The sequence below is a fragment of the Mustela putorius genome, unplaced genomic scaffold, assembly GCF_011764305.1.
Source record: "Mustela putorius furo isolate JIRA1106 unplaced genomic scaffold, ASM1176430v1.1 tig00003845_pilon_pilon_pilon, whole genome shotgun sequence".
NCBI classification, from domain to species: Eukaryota; Metazoa; Chordata; class Mammalia; order Carnivora; family Mustelidae; genus Mustela; species Mustela putorius.
In genome coordinates, this window is record NW_025421998.1 from 80,332,852 (window position 1) to 80,339,014 (window position 6,163).

A 6,163-nucleotide genomic window follows, 5' to 3' on the forward strand; every position below is an offset into this window, starting at 1 on the left:
AAAATTCGAGATGAATTCAAATGATCAGGAAGACGCTTTAACGTCTTACTTTGGAGAATCCCTGAAGAGTAGAAGAGCCCATCTATTTTTAAAATGAGGGGCAAAATTTGGAGAAGAAAATTTCATGAATAGGAGTATCTTTTATGTTTCTTAGAGGAACCAAGCTCCCTGCCAAACATTTTCCAGTTCAGCACCAGGTGTGGTTATAGGGGAGAAGTTGCTACACCTGCTGCTAATTAACACAGTATTTGAATGTGGAGTGGAGGGAGCACAGGGCCTCTCCTATGAACACAGGACATGTGTGGCATGCCAAAGACATAAGGGTTCAATACTGCTTGCTCACTGCTGTAAGCTTTAGGAATGTGGACTAGTCTGCAGGAGTGTAAGTTTGTGTTTTGAGTATCTGATGGTAATAACATCTTCTGTAGTGTCAGGCCAGCTCTAAATCTAGGTAGTCCTAAAATGGGACATTTGGGTTGAGACAGTGTGAGTATTGCTAAGTAAGTATGGAGGTGAGGAAAAATGAAGTTTGTGTGCGTTATTTTTTGTGTTTCTTTGTTGTTGTTGTTGTTTTTGTTTTTGTTTGTTTGTTTTAAGTTCATAGTGCTGCTAGGAACTGTGGCACATAATAATATTGATATGTAACAATGCTGATATAGTGATAGTGAGTAATGTTCGGTGAGTGCTAGCTCTATGAAAGACGCTGTTCCAAATATGTATTAATTCATCTATTCAATACAATGGGTCCTTAGTTCTATCAAACATGAGAGAATATTCATATACTTAAAAATTAGTCACAAGCTCTTAGAAGTTCTAAGGAATTGTAAAAGGCTAAAATGAACAAAAGAGGTGTCAGCCCAGTTATTTAGAACATCTAAGCAATTTTTGTCCAAGTGAGGTCCCTAAGAGAAGCCTCATAGACTTAACCAGATTTTGATCCCATGGCTCAGAATTAACTTGGAAAAGGGATGGTGTCCCATGTCATAAATAACGGACCCAAGACTTTCCACAGAATCAGGGAACTTTTTGAGTATGAAATATACTTAGTGTATGAAATACAAATCCCTATATGAGTAAAGTCTGTAAGACTCAGAGAGGTAAAGGATTTGAATATAATCACTGCCATATATATCATGAAAATGAATTAGTGATTTAAATTCTTCCCACAATTAAAAGCCTCAACCAAGATGGCCTTGCTCATGAATTGCATTGAATATTTAAGAAGAAATAATAGCAACTCCTCAAAAGTTCTTTCAGAAAATTATGGGGCACCTGGGTGGCTCAGTGGGTTAAGCCTCTGCCTTCAGCTCAGGTCATGATCTCAGGGTCCTGGGATCGAGTCTCGCATCGGGCTCTCTGCTCAGCAGGGAGCCTGCTTCCTCCTCTCTCTCTCTCTCTCTGCCTGCCTCTCTGTCTACTTGTGATCTCTCTCTGTCAAATAAATAAATAAAATCTTTAAAAAAAAATTAGAACATTTCCCAGCTCACTTTCTGAAGCCAGTATTACTCAGATAATAAAATCAGATGTCATAAGGGAAAACATACAAACTATAGACCAATATTCCTCAAAAACAGGAAAAAAGGACCAAATAAGTCACTGGCACTTAAATCCTCCTCTGGTTTTGCTTTCAGGAACCCCATCTAAGATGATAACAATGCTCCAAATTCAAAAATAACCAACAAACAGGGGGAGGGGTTAGGAATGAAATTCTACAGGCAAGAGAAACTCTTATAAAGGACATTACTGGGGATAATTGGGAAATTTGAAAATGTACTGAATATCAGGAAATATGACTGTTTCGGTGTTTAATTTCTCGGTTCTGATAATGATGATGGGTCCAGATACAGATGCTGTGTATCTCCTGAGGACAAGAATGTTCTTGTCCTCAGGAGATACACTGTGAAGTGTTTACAGGTGAGGGATCACTAATATCTGTAACTTATTTTCCAAACCATAAGAATAAAGCAGAAAAAAAAAGTGCAGAAACTGTTGATAATTTGTGATTCCAGGTGAATAGTGAACTTGTGTTCACTATTGTTGTCTTTTATAAAAATGAAATTCATTAGAGAAGTGCAAAACCCTCGGATACTGCTATGCACCTATTAGAATGGCTACAACTTTTAAAAATTAAAGACTAGCAAGTACTTCTGACAATATGGAGAAAGTGGAGTTCTCATGCATTGCTGATAAAAGAGCAAAATGGTATAGCAACTTTGGCAAACATTTGGCTGTTTCTCATAGTTAAAAAATGGATTTACCAAGAGACCCAAAATTTCTTCTAGCTATTTACCAGAGACACAGAAACTTATGTTCACATAAAAACCTATATACATCAATGTTAATAATGACTTTATTCATAATCACCAAAAACTGGAAACAATGCAATGTCCCTCAACTGGGAAAGAGAAGGATACACGGTGATCCATCCATACAATGGAATATTACTTAGCAATAAAAAAGAAACAAACTATGGATACACACAACAACATGTGAATATCCAATATCCAACAACAGGTGAATATCCAATATATTATGCTAAGTTAAAAAAGCTAGAGTCAAAGGCTATGTATGGTAGAATTCCATTTATGGGACTGTCTGCAAAAGGTAAAGTGCAAGGACAAAAAACAGATTAATAGGTAGAGTGGGGATGAAATAAGGAGTTGGCAACAAAGACACATGGAGGAACTTTCTAGAAGGATAGAACTGTTCAGTACTTTTTGGTGGTGGTTACATAAAGATATATGCTCAGGACTATAGGCTAACGGTGGTGAATTTACTGTGTATTTTAATAAAAATTTTATATTAACTTTAAAATACTTAAGTAAATAAACATTATTGAAAAGGTCATTTCTCGGGGCGCCTGGGTGGCTCAGTGGGTTGAGCCGCTGCCTTCGGCTCGGGTCGTGATCTCGGAGTCCTGGGATTGAGTCCCACGTCAGGCTCTCTGCTCGGCGGGGAGCCTGCTTCCCTTCCTCTCTCTCTCTCTGCCTGCCTCTCTGTCTACTTGTGATTTCTCTCTGTCAAATAAATAAATAAAAATCTAAAAAAAAAAAAAAAAAGTCATTTCTCTCCTCGCTCCAGAACCATCAAAGGGAGACTTACCCGGCATAAACAGCAAAGTCATTGCAATATTCCCAGGCCCTACATCATCTGGCATCCTTTTAGCTCTCTGATCTCATCTGGTACTTCTCTTCTCCTCCCTCCAATTGTTCCAGCCACACTGGCCACTTTACATTCCTCAAACCTATCAAGCATGCTCCTGCCTCAGAGTGTTTGTACCATGTATTCCCTCTGCCCTTCCCCCAGAAAGCTCACTAACTTACTTGTTTACTCCAATGTCACCCTTACAGTAAAGTCTTCTTCATAACCCCACCTTATACTGTTTCTCCATGTTACTTTTCACTATCAAACATACTGTATATTATACTTTTAAATTTATTTTGTCCAGTTTCTACAGCACATGAACCCACAAGAGTGTTGAACATATAGTAGTACTCACTATTGGTTGAGTAAGTGAGATGAGATATAATGAAAGAGCCATTACTTAACCAATGCTCTGCACTCAATATCACTTGCATACTTTTTATAACACACTAAAATCAATCTTACCATAACTATTCAAGAAGTGGACCTTTGTTCTAATTCTACTTTTATGAGAAAAAAGCAAATAATGAGGAAAAAGAGTTATTAAGAATGTGTTTGTAGGGGCGCCTGGGTGGCTCAGTGGATTAAAGCCTCTGCCTTCGGCTCAGGTCATGATCCCAGAGTCCTGGGATCGAGCCCCGCATCGGGCTCTCTGCTCGGCGGAGAGCCTGCTTCCTCCTCTCTCTCTGCCTGCCTCTCTGCCTACTTGTGATCTCTGTCTGTCAAATAAATAAACAAAATCTTTAAAAAAAAAAAAAAAAAGAATGTGTTTGTAAACACAAGTATCAGGATTTCCTTAGAATAAACACAGATTCATCATTCATTCAATAAACATAAATCACTTAGATCTAATATGAAACAATAAGCATTTGATCTTTCTCTCTGTGAAGCATTTGTTTTACCTTCTTCCAACCACTGAGCTCTCAGATCAGTTCACCTTCAGCTTCCCACCAACCACTCCATGTTTCATGCACACTCCCATTTTATTTGCTTGCAAATAAGCCCCTTGCAGCAAGTAAACTACTTGATGGCAGGAATCTTAAGGTTGAGGTCAGTTATGTGTTCTAACTGCCTTGCCTAGCACCAGGCACAAAGAAGTTTAATGAAGATTCATTGAGTTAAATATAAATGAGTTGATTTTGAAGTCATAGATTGGAAGGCTTCAGAATTGTGAATCATTAAAGAAATGTTATATTGATTATACTATCCAGTTGTAGATCCAGGTATAGATATAGACATAAGCATAGATGTAGATACTTTGAAAAGAGTTTCTCTGACTATCCTGAAACCACAGAATTGATTTTTTTCAGTAACTCAAACACCATCTGTAGAAATCTCTGATCTATCAAAATATTAGCAGACTTAATCTTAGGTGTGAGTTTCTCTTTTTAAGGAAACTGAGGAGGGAAAAACATGGGTCAGAATCTCGATCAGAGAAAAGTAGAGCATGAACAGGTAACAGCAAATATATATAAATTTTTTACTGTTTATATATACTGCAGGAATTCTTACGAGAAAGCAATGGCAAGGCTATGAAGAAAACTTCCAAACCACTTTACACTTGGGACGACTTCACTAGAGTTATCAAAGTTTCTACTTCGACAGAGATAGGATTCAATAAGAAGATACATGTTTCAACTATTGAAAAGTCAAAAGTCAAGGATAAAAGAAAAAAAGAAATTTGAATCCCAACTGCCTTCATTGTGGTTCAACCTTTATAATGACTTCCTGAATAGTTTTTCACTTCCACGCTCTTCCCAATAGCCTATTTAAACTGATTTCAAATTGATCTTCCTTCTGCAGACTTGTGGTGATGTTTCTCTAATGCTCAAAAACCATAAAAACCAAGTCACATTTCCTGAGGACTCCATCTGAACATCTTTCGAGACATAACCCTTTTATAATATGGTCTCAATGCGTATTTTCTTCAACATATTGCATGAGGCTTCTGTGCCTACATAGCACAGGAACCAAACTAGACTATTAATTTATTCTTCAATCACACCCTGTAAGTCCTTCCTCTATTCCTTTTCTCAATTGACTCCCTCCTCCTGGAGTGTCCACTCCTCACACTACCTTTTATCAACCTTTTTCTTAAAAAAATTTTATTTATTTTTTAAAATTTCTTTTCAGTGTTCCAGGATTCATTGTTTATGCACCACACCCAGTGCTCCATGCAATACGTGCCCTCTTTAATAACCACCACCAGGCTCACCCAACCTCCCACCCCCAGCCTCTCCAAAACCCTCAGATTGTTGTGAGTCCACAGTCTCTCATGGTTTCTCTCCCCCTCCAATTTCCCCCAACTCCCTTCTCTCCATCTCCCAATGTCCTCCGTGTTATTTCTTATGCCCCACAAATAGGCGAAACCATATGATAATTGACTCTCTCTGCTTGGCTTATTTCACTCAGCATAATCTCTTCCAGTCCTGTCCATGTTGATAAAAAAGTTGGGTATTCATCCTTTCTGATGGAGGCATAATACTCCATAGTGTATATGAACCACATCTCCCTTATCCATTTGTCCATTCAAGGGTATCTTGGTTTTATCAACCTTTTGATGGACTAACCATCCAGTTCTCTTACACAGCCTTTCACAATCTCCTTTGATCTGGTGGGCTCTCTCTCTCTTCTCTGATCCATCAGGGCACATTCCACCTCCATAACAGGTCCCAGATTATACCATTGTTTTTTACATATTTTATCTTATTCCTGCCTTTTCCTCCTCCTCTTGCCTGGTTTTGTAAAGTCTGACACTAAGCTTTGGTTACTTTTATTTACTACAGGTAATAGCAGAGAGCGTTTTCTATATTATGTGCTCAATCTTTCCTGATTTATAAAGTTGACTAAATATCATGAGAGACACTGTGGAATCACAATTGTTGATATGTTCAGAAGCTCAAACCAATCCTTGAGAAGTTTTCCAGAGATGTATTACAGGGATCTGTAAGAAGACAATGGTGCCTTGTTTTCATTCCCAAATCCCTAGAGGCAGGCATCCTACACAACCACTGGAACT